This window comes from Crocodylus porosus, unplaced genomic scaffold, assembly GCF_001723895.1.
Source record: "Crocodylus porosus isolate Cpor-Errol unplaced genomic scaffold, CroPor_comp1, whole genome shotgun sequence".
Classification (NCBI taxonomy): domain Eukaryota; kingdom Metazoa; phylum Chordata; order Crocodylia; family Crocodylidae; genus Crocodylus; species Crocodylus porosus.
Genome location: NW_017728906.1, coordinates 21,613,557 through 21,627,288, shown reverse-complemented (window position 1 = coordinate 21,627,288; position 13,732 = coordinate 21,613,557). Strand labels below are relative to the sequence as shown.

The 13,732-nt window shown below is 39.9% G+C and overlaps 1 protein-coding gene and 1 long non-coding RNA gene across 3 annotated transcripts in view; both read left to right on the top strand.

Moving 5' to 3' along the window:
- ROBO2 (roundabout guidance receptor 2) overlaps positions 1-13,732 on the top strand; it is a 581,029-nt gene that overhangs the window by 125,029 nt on the left and 442,268 nt on the right. The gene's annotated exons all lie outside the window — the stretch shown is intronic.
- On the top strand, positions 4,035-11,773 carry LOC109305698. The gene is made up of 3 exons (XR_002099670.1): positions 4,035-4,048; positions 4,352-4,354; positions 11,570-11,773. It is a non-coding gene; the product is annotated as an uncharacterized LOC109305698 (long non-coding RNA).

The window sequence follows — 13,732 nt, the reverse complement described above, 5'->3', positions numbered from 1 at the left end:
CATGGACCCAGCAAGTTTACTTCTGATGAAACTAAACAAAATTATATATAAAACAGGATATATATATATATATATTTCTTTTTCTTTTCTATCCCAATATTGTCATGTTATTATTGCTGTTTGGCTTTCAAGAAGCCTATTTGTGCACAACCCATTAACATAAGTCATGTAAATTGTTGTGTTTTAATCTATTGCTGTGTGTTTGTAATAAAAGAACAAAAGCTTCTAATGTAATTCAGCACTTCCTCACATAATGTGTGATGGGATGTAATAATTTTCCATTGTGTCAGCAAACACTGTGCCATAACAGATGTTTTTAATTACGTTTTTTGATATTCTGATATCTGTGGTAGGTAAACATAGGCTGTGCTAAAATGTTATCTTTATGTAAGTAACTGTAACATGTCACACTTGGATACATGCCTAGGGCTTGACTACCTATTGTCTTGCACCTGGTACAGTCAACTACACTTGTGTGAAGACTGCAAGATGGGCATATCTTTATATATTCTCACCTGTGCATATATTATAGCTGTTGGAGTTGATTTCCTGTCCCCTCCCTGCCTCTTCTTACCTCCCCCTCCCAGAGGAGATTGTGTTAAAATAGTCAAGCTGACAAAAAAGACAATAATTTGGGTAGCAATGATGCGATTGTTGCTGGAGAAAATGGGACAGATTCCATATCTGCTACACATGTGACACGGATGTGTCTTGACCACCTTTCCTGTATGATCCTTCACAGGCAGCAGATGGTGAACAGAAGACCCCACATTATTAAAGAAGTTGCCAGCTGTGGCTGTGCAATGTTCAGACAGGGTTGGAACATACAAAGGCTGTTTGATGCATCTTCATTCACACATGCTGACTTTGGTTAGTGACTGCCCTTCTTTAGTGACTATACCTTTAACCCTGTTTTTATTAATAGTCATTTATTTACATTTAGTACGAAGCGTAGTCATCTTCCAAGGAAAGATATGAAATATCATTTATGTATTAGTTGAAGCCTGAAATGCAGACCACATTAAAAAAAACACAACCTTTTTGAATTAAGCAGATCCTAAAATGTCCCCCGAAAGGGAACTTGCTGCTAGTATAAATATACCTAAGACATTGTATCTGAGGATTCACACCCTCCATGATAGAGGGTTGTGCCTGGGGTGGATGGAGGATTTAAAGGCTGGAAGGGAAGTGGAGCATTGTAATGCTCTGATGGAAGCAAGGCTATAAACTGATATGTTTAAACAATAACCAAACCTGTATGTTCACTAACCTAGTTATACATCCAAAAAGCTTATTTCAGTTGCCAGGTCTTTTCTGGCATTTTTGCTGCTGGTTCACCACTGTTCGTTTCACTGAGCTGCCTCATCAAAAAAAGGGGAACATGTCTGTTTTCCTTTTTATGAAGAGATTATCATTGTCTTGAATCTATTCTCATTTTAAAACTCCAAAGGGAATAATTAACTTTAATATAAGTTATAACTTCTAAATACATATCAGTTTTCCAAAAGTGCCTAGTGATTTTGTGCTGCCTTAATTTTGGGGTGTCTGACTTGGAGCACTTGAAAGGGGCTTTGTTTTTGGACAGTAGATCCCATGTACTCTCTGAAAATCAGACTTTACGGTATCTCAGGTTGGTCACTTTTGATAACAGTAGTTATAGTGTGTGCTGTAGGTCTTAAGGAGGGAATCCTGATGTTCTTGCATGGGGGTAAATTTCACATGGTAGAGGATTTGCTAGGCCTGCATTTCATTTCCACTTGAATGTTATTTGGTAGCCTTAGTGTAGACTTTCTGAAGAAGGGCAAGCTTTGTACTAGTAGAAGGAGGAATTTCCTGACCAATTTTTTTTTTTTTTCTTAGCACAATAAGAGGAATTCTGGTGGATAGAAGTCTACACTAGGGCTGTGCAAAGCTTCAGTTCCTGATTCGATTCAGCCTGATTCGGTGACTGAATCTCCAAATCCAAATTGAAGCAGAGGGCCATTTAATCTCTCTGAATCAATTTGGAGAGATTCAGAAAGATTCAGACATAGAGCTTTAAATGTTTTTTCTACATACCTCAAAGTAGCAGGCAGCTCATGAATGCTGCAATGCTGGGGTGAATGGATTGTCCCACAGAAGCGTGGGGGGCTCCCTAATGTGCTCAATAGCATACTCAGAAGCAGATCAGAAGCACTTCGAGTCCACTTCTGGGTCTGCTGGGGAGTGTACTGGGGGGCCGTCTTGCACCACGTTGGCTCAGTGACTGGTGCCTCCTGGGTCTGGGAGGGCACCTGGGATCCCCCTGTGGCTGATTGCTGAGCTTGTGGCCCCTGCACACTCCCCAGCAGACCTGGAAGTGGACCGGAAGTACATTCAGGCTATATTCAGGTTTGCTGCAGAGCACATGTAGGCCCCCCCCCCGTGCTATCTTGTGGGATGCTCCATCCACCCCAGCATCGCAGTGTTCACAAGCCATGCTGGTACCTTGAGGTATGTAGAAAAAACTTTTAAGGCTGTGTCTATGGCTGAATCACTGATTCTCTAAATCAGCATCAAATCTTCAGATTCAGATTCGGCTCAATCGAATCAGGAACAGAGGCCTGAACCAACCGATCAAATCACTGTCCCTGATTCAGGCCAAATCTGAATCCAAATCGAATAGGGCTTGCTTTGCACACCCCTCATCTACACTTCAACCCATGACTGGCATGCATGAGGAGGAGAATATGAATGAATATACTTCTAGAAATTACTGTGCTCAGGGCCATAAACATGCTAGTAATATATATATAATAATATTGGATTTGATTTCTGATTATTCATAAAACCACAGCAATAGCCAGGAAGCTCTTTTAAATACAGCCTGAAGCTACTGCTTATGTGAATTTGTTTTTTTAAGTGCCAGATGAATGCATTTAGGATGATTTTCTTATATATAGAGTCATAGCAGCTTCTTACAACCAAAAAATGTCACTCTCCAAGGACTGCTTGATGGTCCATATGCAGACAGTCCACATCCCAGCTTAATGCATGGGGTCATATTACAAGATTTAGCACAATTAGCATCTACTTGATAATGTTGGTTGATGGGTCAACCAGTGATCATCAGTGGGAAAAGCGATCTATCCTTTTTTCATGAGGAAGTATGTGTGGAAGAATCAAGCTGAAATGTGTTGGTTTGTTTATATATTGAAGTATGCAGTGTTGTTGTCCATTCTGTATGTGGCTGGCTTCAGATCTCAGTGATGTCAAACTGATATTTTTGTGGATGCTAAAAAATGATTCATTAATATTTATTTTAAAAGGTGCAAATTAGTGGTATGGGTAATCAATCTCGTTTGTTTGTGAATGGTCCAGTCCCTCAGTGTCAATGCTTTAAGTTACTTTCAGTTATTTCTACATTTCCAAGAAAAGTCTATCATTTGTTTCCACATGATTTCAGCAGTGTACTTAACCATGCTATCTGTGAAAAGAAATTCCACATGTGATTGCTAAAAGGGTGGTTGAGAGCTATCACTGTCCATTTTGATTCACCTCTCCCCTCTCCCGAACAAAATTGTCATTTGCGTTCTTACGTGGGGAATATTTTGGACAAGAAGAGATTATAGATGTACTACCAGACTCTGTGCTATGGTATGCCACATACTTTCTCCTGAATTTCTGTAGCTTCTTAGTCACAAGTTTTATTAATGGTATGCTATTTATTTTTGGGTCACTTTTTTTTTTCTTCTATGATAACACTTTTGACGCTTGTAGTGATAAATCATTCTTTAGTTTCTAAAGGTGTAAGTGTCAACAATGTTAAATATAGAAGCTAGAAAAAGACTGAAGTATTGGGAACTCAGAAATTACTTAAAAGCCATCTGCTTCTTCTGTTTAGACCATTCATGTGAGATTTTTTCCTCCAAATTTTATGGGTCCCATTTACGATCCTTGGTAGATTCTTGCCACCACTGTAAATGAAAATAGGGAACTGAGAAGCAGTACGGTAGAGGGCAAGATGCAGTAGCCAGCATAGTTCAGCTAAATCCTATTTTGTTGACAGTAAAAATTCATTGTCACGGGGGTGTATACACTGTAGATTTTAAGTGAGCCATGGGCATGGCACATGTGGAATAGAACACATGATTTTCATCTCCATAAGCTGAGCTTTCTGTCAGATGAGTTGCAGCTGCTTCTTCCTTAATTTTGAGTAAACTATCATATCATATTATGTGCATGTTGATCATCTAGCCACTAGAGGCCAACACTTAAACTTGGTCAAAGCTGTTTCTGTCCAAAAGAAAGCAGTAATGATTTTGAATATAGAGACTTATTATATGGAGGGAAAATCTCAAGTGCCCTAAATTAAGGTATGTGAGGAGTTCAGTGAGTATGTAGAGCTGAAAATCTTTATAAATTGTGGAACTTTGGATATTTAGTACAGGATAAATCTTTTGTTGCTATATGATAACTTTCCAGACTTCTGCTTGTCCACCTTCCCAGATCAAGTAGGTGAATATAGTGGAAGAAAAAAAGAGCTTGTCTTTGTTCTTCTCAGTCATCCCAGTGAAGAGGAAGCAAGTAGATGATGTGCCTCAGTTGATACAGACTAATGATGGTGATGACACTTTTTTAACTTTCTTAGAGAATATTGCCACTCCCTGTTTTTCTTCAAATGTATTTTGCAATGAACTTTGGAAAAATGGAATTATATCACTGCATTACTTCAGTCAACTGATGGCTGTTTTTTGAATTACTGCTGCCTTTTGTTTGTATAAAGGAGATACATTAGGATAGTTTTATTTGCATACAATGTATGATTAAAAGAACAATGTTGAGGTAATTTTTCAAATGATTTTTCCTCTTACTGTCGTTTATAATAGCTCTTAGAAGATTCATACTTCAGGCTCATTCACTTGGAATCAAATAATGTCTGAGAACATTTTCTGACTCGCCTTAGCTAATTTTGGTGAGCTAATGAAGAGAGATTGATATCTGTTTCACCATTAAGTCATTAATGACTTTTCAGTCCTGTGCACCTAAGTTACCCATTCATCTTTTCCTAAAAGACAAATTATTGCATAACTTTCAATAATGCTCCTGAGCTGTATTACATTGATAATGAGAATACTTGTGTAAACGGTAGCATTTTTATTATGAACAGTTAAGGTGCATAGTCAGGTGGAAGAATAAATACCCCTAAATTCTTAGTGATGAGAAAGTTCTTAATACATATCAGTTAATGAATGCCGTGGACAACATTTGGATCCAAAATCATGCTGCATGTGTTGTGTCTAAATAGAGAAAAAAGGGGTTACACAGTAGATAAGTTTCCCTTTATCTTTCTAATTGGAGAAAAATGGTCATTTTTCCCATTGAAGTAGAGTTTCCAGTTCTATTGGCATTAGGTTGGTTCAAGGGTCACCTGTATCATCCCCTTTAAGGCCTGTCTGAGTTGCAGCATCTAGCACTACACATTAACCCTGGATATCATACTGTCTACTGTATTTCCATGGAGTGACAGCCTCTGAACACTTCTGTGTAAGGCTGAGTAGGATAGAAAAACCTGGAAAAAGTCTGTAGCTCTGATTAAATTACTTTAAGCAGTTTGAGGACAGGAGCTTCTTTAGGTTTTGTATGTATGTAAAGAGAGCCTAACACAATGGGGCCTTGAGGCATCCTACAAGAAATAAGTTGTTACTGTGATGTAATACTAAGCTTTGTGAGTTTGAGGAAGGAAGAATCTGCCAGAGGTCTGTTGGCTGTTGTTCTCTGTTCCACTAACGCTCTCCTTGCATATAGGGAGGCCCTCCTGGGGTTGTGGATTAAGGCGATGGGAGCTTTTATGGGATTAGAGAGTGATAGGGGAGTTTAACTTCCTGCTTGCATGTCCCTGTGCTGGAGTTTATGGATTCAAACTATCTTTTCAACCTGCGAAGCAGGATTTGGCATATTTGCCCTTCAGGTTGTTCTTAATTGCTTTTTGTTTAGTTGGTTGGTTGTTTTTTTGTTTTCTTTTAAAATAAACTACATATTTGACTTAGACATTTTGTTAGTGTAGTTTCATAAAGTAGCTCAGAGTTGGCATCCTACTGTTTCATTGATTGACCTCCTTGGTTTTTGCAAGCCTTCTCATTCTGTGACTAATCAAAGACTGGGGAGCATAGTGAAAACTTCATTAGTTCTGGATTTGGCATTTATCCCATAGAAAGTGTGGTTGAGGCCCAAATTAATTTTCTCTTTTTTTAAATATAAACATCCATTAAATTGCAGACATCTGGTGTTCCTGGCACTTAAAGCTGCAGATCCCAAAGAGCTTTTTTCTTTCTGTTTAAATATACATGACCTGTTGTGTCGATAAGCCACTTCATCCGATCAAAAGAGCATCAAGCATTTTTTATTTCTCCTCCTCCTTTCATAACAGAGAGAATTAGAATCCTCCTCCCTATTTCCAGTGTTTACAGTACTGATTGTACTGCATAGGTAACATATCTTTATTGAAAGATTTTAACTTTAATGGAAGACATAAATATTGGAATATGTAATTAATGCTTTATTTGCACCCTCTGTTCAATTTACCACAAAAGTAATCCTGTGTTACACACCATAACCTGGATCTCAGAGTAAGAAATGTAACTGGAGAAGCAGGTACACTAAAGTACAAAAGCTTAGCGTTTATCTGAAAAAAAACCGTGGGGGAGCAATAGGGCATAAAGATAATCTGTGGGAAGATAAGGTCTAGCTTAGTTTCACTTACGTCTTGGACCCTAGTCTCCCATGAGAAACTATAAGTATACAGATGTTCAGGGTTTTTTCTCTCAGAATAAAAATGACCACTGCAGGACAACAATATCCTGGGTACAACTAGGGTTAAATTATGCCCAGGAGGAGATTTTCTCCTGACTTCTCTTAAAAGAGAACATAGTCCTTCAGCATCTCCCCCCCTCCCCCCTCCAGAAAGAGAGTCTGTCGCTTGCTGGGCTCTGCTGCTACTGCAGCAGAGAGCAGAACTTTCCTTCTTCACAATCCTCATGTTATGCTTCAGGGAAACCATGGACAGTCTGGGTCAGTCAACCAGCGCTACCCTATGACTGTTGCCATCTGTCACCAGGGAGACTAAGGGAGCTGGAAGAGCATGCTGAAATGGGTGTATGGGTTCCCCATTGGCTGCACAATGGCAGCACTGCAGAGGTCTCCATTCTTCATGGCCTTAGCACTCAAATGTCTGTACCTACAGCTCTGGGTAAATTTTCTTATCAGAAAAGCAAACTGGGGAGGATTCTCCCAGATTATTTGAGTGTGTGCAAGGGCCTCAGATTTGGACTCAAAGGGAAAAGTTGAAGAAAAGGTTGATGGTGGCTTAATTTTTACCCTTATGCATATCCAGTGATTGCTGGCTCTCATTGGTCCCCCATTGTCAGTTTAACCAGGATTGTTTTAAAGCAATTCTTATAGCTGGAGCCGAGCAGCAGTTCTCTCATGGCCCCTTTCTATTCATTGTGTCTATTCCAAGAAAGGTGCTGGCATCCAGCCATCATGGGTGTTTTTATACTACACCAGATTATTCCTCAAGTAGCTAGCTAAGTTAAAGTGATGGTTGATTTGTATTGCTAAATTAATGTGAAGTAGTCCTGTCTAGAAATGGTATTTGATGTAATTTTGTGCAGTATTATCATTCAAGCAAAAATGCTTTGATAGTTTTGCAGTCAAACCAACAGTTACCTGCCACGTTAACATATCATTTTCAGTTGAAATTACAATTTATGCCAGAGGAAATGAGTAATGTTTCTTGTTGTGTGTTGGATTTTTCTTTTGAATAAGTTAGAGGTGACAGTGGTTCATAAAGTCTCCTTAGGAAATTTTGATCTTTTTGAAATTTTTTTCAGTTTTATGCCAGCCAGGGCTTAAAGTTCCCAAAGGCATGGCCATATCTTGGGCTTCATCTGGATTCCCAGTCTTGTCACTGGGAATGGGTCACATGCTATGACCCCTTTTTAGTTCTGGAAAATCAGCATTGCACATGATCCTCACAGTTGTTGTTTCTGAGCTTGGACCATAATAATGGCTCACTGTACTTATTCTATCCTTTTAGGTTTTATGGGAGAAAGTATTGCTCTAGTGACAAATGTGATTTAAAAAGTGTGGGTTTGTTCTCCCACCGATGAAGATAATTTTAAATTGGTATTTAATCCTTGTGAAAGGTGCTGGATTGTGACAGCACTTGAAGATGAATTTCTACATTTATCTGCAGAAGTGGTACAGCACAAGGGATTGGCTGTGCTGCTTCCTCTACAAATAGGCCTGAACCCTGACCTGAAGAGATCACCTCTAGAGATAAGTCTCCATGCCCATTCAATCCTTGACCTCCCTGCTGAGACTGCCATCAAGTTTGCCAATTTATGATGTGGACACCAGGCTGAAAGTATCAGTCCGTTTCATGTCACCTATCAAACTAGCTGTGAATGATAATAACTTAGTAATGACCTGGAGGTGGTTTCAAGCCAATGGCCTAGGGGTGAAAGTCTTCTTACAAAATTACTATTCACATGAGCCATCGCTTTTTCCTGTGAATGCTTTTCGCAGTTAGGATACAGTACTTCCCTTGTGTGTGTGCTGGGCTGGTTTTACAAGGTTTCAAGTGCTGTTATCCTGTGTGTCTAAACACTAAATTGAACCTGTGGGGCTTTGTTCTACATCATACATAAAGACTTGAACCTACACCCACTGAAGTCAATTGAATAAGCTTGATGTCAGTAGTACAGGATCAGGCCCTCAGCCTTGCTGGTGCTTTCAGTCAGATTGTGAGAGATGTATATAGTAAAAACTGAGAAAGTATTGTTATTCCCTGTGTGTAATTTCTATCTCCTCCCCCCCACATACATTACAAGGAATAAGAGCCAACTAATGTATTTTGTGAAATTACCACCCCCCCACACTTTATTCTTCCTTTAATAATTGATTCAAACCCAGCCTTTTTTTTTTGCATAAACCCTAATGGTGTCAGAGCCCTTTCTCCCCTTTTTCCTTTCAAACGTATTTGAATAACATTGCTCATTTAAAACCTGTCTTAACCTCAGCAATATGCTTAGGCTATTTGAATTCTTGTTCTATTTTTCCTTTTTGTTATTCACTGTACAATTTGTTTAATGCCGCTGCAGCCATGCATTACCAGTCAACCCTATATAAAAATTCCTTAATAAATTAAATAAAGCTCTGTGTGGGTCAGCTTAGACTAGCCCGATTAAAAAATGATTTACTAAAGAGGTAGAAGTAGAGGGATAGTAGTACGTGCTTCTAAATCAATTATGAGTCCATTCACTCTCGGCCTATTGTGCATAATAGTGTATTAAACTGCATTCTATATTGTAAAAAAAGAGATTGACTCTTTCATTGAAACTGAATTAACATTTGCAAGCACATAATAGTGTTTGAAAAGCTATAAACATTTAAATTCCATCCCTCATTGCCGGCTAAGCATATACAGCCAGAATTGTAATATCTAGATAAGTCTTTATGTTGTGCTCATTTCATCGTTGTGGCAAGATGTTCATCATGCTAAAGATATAGTGGCATAGCACATTCCCCATGGTTTCAAGGGGGAAGTGTGAACTGTGAAAATAAATCATGCTGAACTGAAACTTGATATATCTGGACTTGCTAATATGCTGCAAAATTAATGAAAATCTTTACAAAAAATAGTTCTATAGATGCTTTCCCAAAACACTGCATTGCTTTGGTCCGGTAGATCAGTTGCACTGTTTTTTTTACATCTGTTTCTTTCCCTCCCTCCAGTTATGATGAAGGGGCTAATATTTAGCCACATTTCCTTGGAAGAAGGTGCCTCTCAAATGGTATAATTGAACTGAATCTATATCTGTACCTCAGCTATTCCAGCCCTACAAGCATTAATGGCTTATCAAAGACTTGGCACAATGTAGTACTGGCCAGCTGTACCATATAATCCTTTACGGGTGCAAATTATGGTAGTGAAATATTTTTTAACCAGCTCTGTTATTTTTTCCCTCCTCTTTGTGTCAGATGATTCTTTTGAACACATATAAGCATTTGACTATGCAAATCCATAACTAGAAGCTTTTTGTGTCCTAAGTTTGTTTCCTCAGGTGAGTGTATCCCAGGGGTGGGCAAAATATGGCCCGTGGGTTGGATCCAGGCTGCCATGAAATTTCATCCAGCCCACAGGCACCCACCAACTAATTGCAGAGTGCCTAGCCTGTGCACCTCGCTTCCTCTGTCATGGGTGGAAAGGTCCGGCCCAGCCAGCCCACAGTTTCCTGGCAGGTCTGCTGCTGCCACTGCTGCAGCTGCCAGGAGACTGCTTGGCTTTCCCAGCATCCTGCTCACACCAGGTAGGGATATGGTGGGGGCGGAGGGAGGGGGAGCTGCAGCTGGGTGGCAGTATGGGGCTGGTGGCAGCATAGACCCTGTGCCCAGAGGAGGAGGGGGAGCATGGAGCTTGCCTGTGCAGGGTGTGGGTGTGACAGAAGGTTAGGAGATATGAGGATCCCCCCCACCCTTCCGCACATGAAGAACAGTCCCTGCCACCGGCGGTATCAGCAGCAGGTGGTGGGTGCTCGGCATGCTCGTGCCCTGTGCATGCACTGCTGCCTGGTGGTGCGTGGCTCTGACCAGTGCTGCATGTGGTGGCAAGGAGTGCAGCCAAGCTGGCCTACCTCTATCATGCAAGGCTTTGCACAGTACACGTGCAGCTCCTGGCACTCACCCACCACTGGGAGAAGCCCTGCACAATGGAGCCAGCTGCCTTCCACCCCATGCCATACAGGTCCTGGGGCTCTGCCAGAAAGTGGGGGGTGGGTCTTTCCTCCACTTCCAGCAGAGTCCTTGGACTTGCACATCAGGCAAGCTGACTCCATTGTGCAGGGCTTCCCCTGGTGGTGTGCAAGTCCCAGGAGTTGTGTGCATGTGACAGGGACCTCATGCAATGGGGCCGGCTGCCAGGTTGGCCTGGCTGTGCTCCTTGCCACCAGGTGCAGCACTGGATGGAGCTGTGTACTGCTGGGTGGCCCCCAAGCACTGGCCACCTGCTTCATACAGCTCCTGCCGCTGATGGCTGGAGCTGTGTGCTGTGAGGGGCAGTGTGTGAGCAGTCCCCACATCCTCCCCACCCTTCCTCACAGCCTACAAATGCTACACATTCACATCCTGCCCCCAACCCTCCCCACATATACACTCCCTTGATATATGCTATTTCCCTTCCACACACATAGCTAACCCACCACACACTGCCTACTCCACCATACTCTCAACCCCACCCCAACCACACCTCATGCCCCCCATACATAATATACAAGAGTTAGACTTTAGTTTTGAGTTATTATGCAATCACCTCTATATACACTATGCAAGTACAAATGGTGACAAAAATATTTTTTGTAATAAAATTAAAATATGTTATAGTAGGTGTTCTAATGTTAGTTGGATTGAGGTTTTTTTCTGGTTCCAAGATGTCAACCTTCCCCTCCTGGGTGTAAAGGAGAGGGACTTCTGGTGGCAAAGATAATGGGCCAGGGGTGGGACTTCTGGTTCCAAGGTGACAACTGGGGGTGGGGCACCTGTAAAGGGTCAGGGCTACTCTTGCAGCCCCCAACAGCTAGCCAAAACTCATTAAGCGGCCCTCCAGCTGAAACAATTGTCCATCCCTAATGTATCCTTTTGTGTACATTGAACTATGGTAACTGGCAACGCAAGGACTCAGATTTTATTTATGAACTATTTGGTGTGACAGAATAAGTAATAAGCTATAGCCTTCCTGAACACATTTCTTGCATAAGGTTTCATGGCATTTACTATTCACGCCAGTGCACCCCAAGTAGATAAGTAGCAATTTCAGCCTTCTGAGTCTGTCTGAATTTGTTGTTCTATTTGTTGTTTGTGTGATTTAGGTTGACAAGTCAGAAGTTTGAAAAAACTCTATGACTTACTGTAAGCTTTTTCATAACACCCAAGAGGTGCACAAGCCTGAGCGAGCATAGGAAATGATTTTTTTTTCCCTTCAAGAAATTTACCCCATCAGTTCTCTTAAAACATCTCTTAAGCGATAAGCTCACCAAGTTTTATTGATAAACCAAGTGGAAGTGTACAGTTTTAGATTTTGTACTTTTAAAGCAAAACACAGATATACAGGAGCCATACCATTTGAGATATACAATTTGTTACCACACAAGTAATTTTGTTTTAATGTTTTCTTTGCAAAAGAAGCTATGTAATGATGAAATTCTTAAAGCAAATGGAATAGTTGAGGACTTCATTTTTGAGAAATCCTTGAGTTTTCAAGATGATTTTTCATATTTTTGCTGTGGTGGCCAGAATTTCATTTTGTTACTTAGTTCAGTGTAAAGTAGCTTTGTGTGATTTTTCTGGCCAGGTTGAGTTCCAAACCACTTGTAATTCTGAAGGTTGTACAGTTTCACTAATTACTAGTATTTATACCTTATGAGTTAAAAAGGAGGTCAGGACAGATTTTGACAGCTTGGTGATTGCACAGTAACAACAACAAAAGCTTTATATGTTTAACCTCAGTTAGGCCTATAGTTAATGTTCATGGTGTGATGCAGGGGCTATCCAAATGAAATAATTGCTTTGTCTGGCAAATAGATGGCCTCATAAGAAGACTGAACTGTATTAAGTGATTTTCCCTTGGTGATTGGAACTATATCTCTCTACTGGCTCAGGTAATTCTAAGGTTGTGCCTTCACTCTTTCATGCTAGACCGCTTTTCCAATAAAATAAAAAATGTAGAACCTGCTACACAAATGTAATATTAACCTAGATTTCTCTGAGGACAAAGGTGAATGCTATAGGGTCTGCCAAAGGCAAAGGGAGAAATTATATTAAAAGAATATTAGTGCTAGTATTGGATTATGGGACTGTACAAAAATGATAGGTACAGATTGGGGTGTATGAATTTTATATTAGTTTATATTTCTATTAGACTCCTTGAGGCAAGTCCTGAAGTACTTATTTGAAAGTTGAATGCTATTATATTATTCCTATCAAATTTGTGGTAACAATTTTCTGGAGGGGAGAAAAAATTTATGGTTCAGTTACATAATTGTGGAAAACAAGGAATTTAAGAGAGACTGTGTAAGTATTGGCACAATATTTTGGGTGAAGCATTTGGAAGGACTGGCAATTACAAGAATGTTTAAGGAAAATATAAGAATAATTAAAACTATATTCTTTAAAAAAGAAAACAACTTCTATCTTTGATATCAATGTTTTTATTAAAAACCTAAAGTAGACATCTACAGGAAACATATTTTATCCCATACTAAGGTGAAGTGCAGTCAGATTTACATTTGTTGTAATCCAGTAGTTCTTAGCCTATTTAAATTCAAGGCACCCTTTTTTGTAGTCAAGGCACAGAAAATCCCAGCCCTTACATTTCATTGTTTTTTTAATTACAAAAAAATAACAGAATGATTCTTTTGTTGCAGAAAACTCAGGCCATACATAACAGGTCAGAATGTTTTTAATACTATGGTGGACTCCTATTTGAAATCCTCAGGTTTATCTTGTGAATCATGTTCAATTCACAGTGCAAACTTTCCCTGCACTCTGCACATTCTTGAAAGGAACTTAAGGCACCCCAAGTTACCACAGCACCTTGGCTGTGAATCAGTGTTGCAATCACTGTAGAAATGTATATCTGAAAAGATGCTTAAGTAATGTGGTGATAAAATATTAAATTAGATAATTAATTTAGACTAAACTAATTAATTTAAACCAA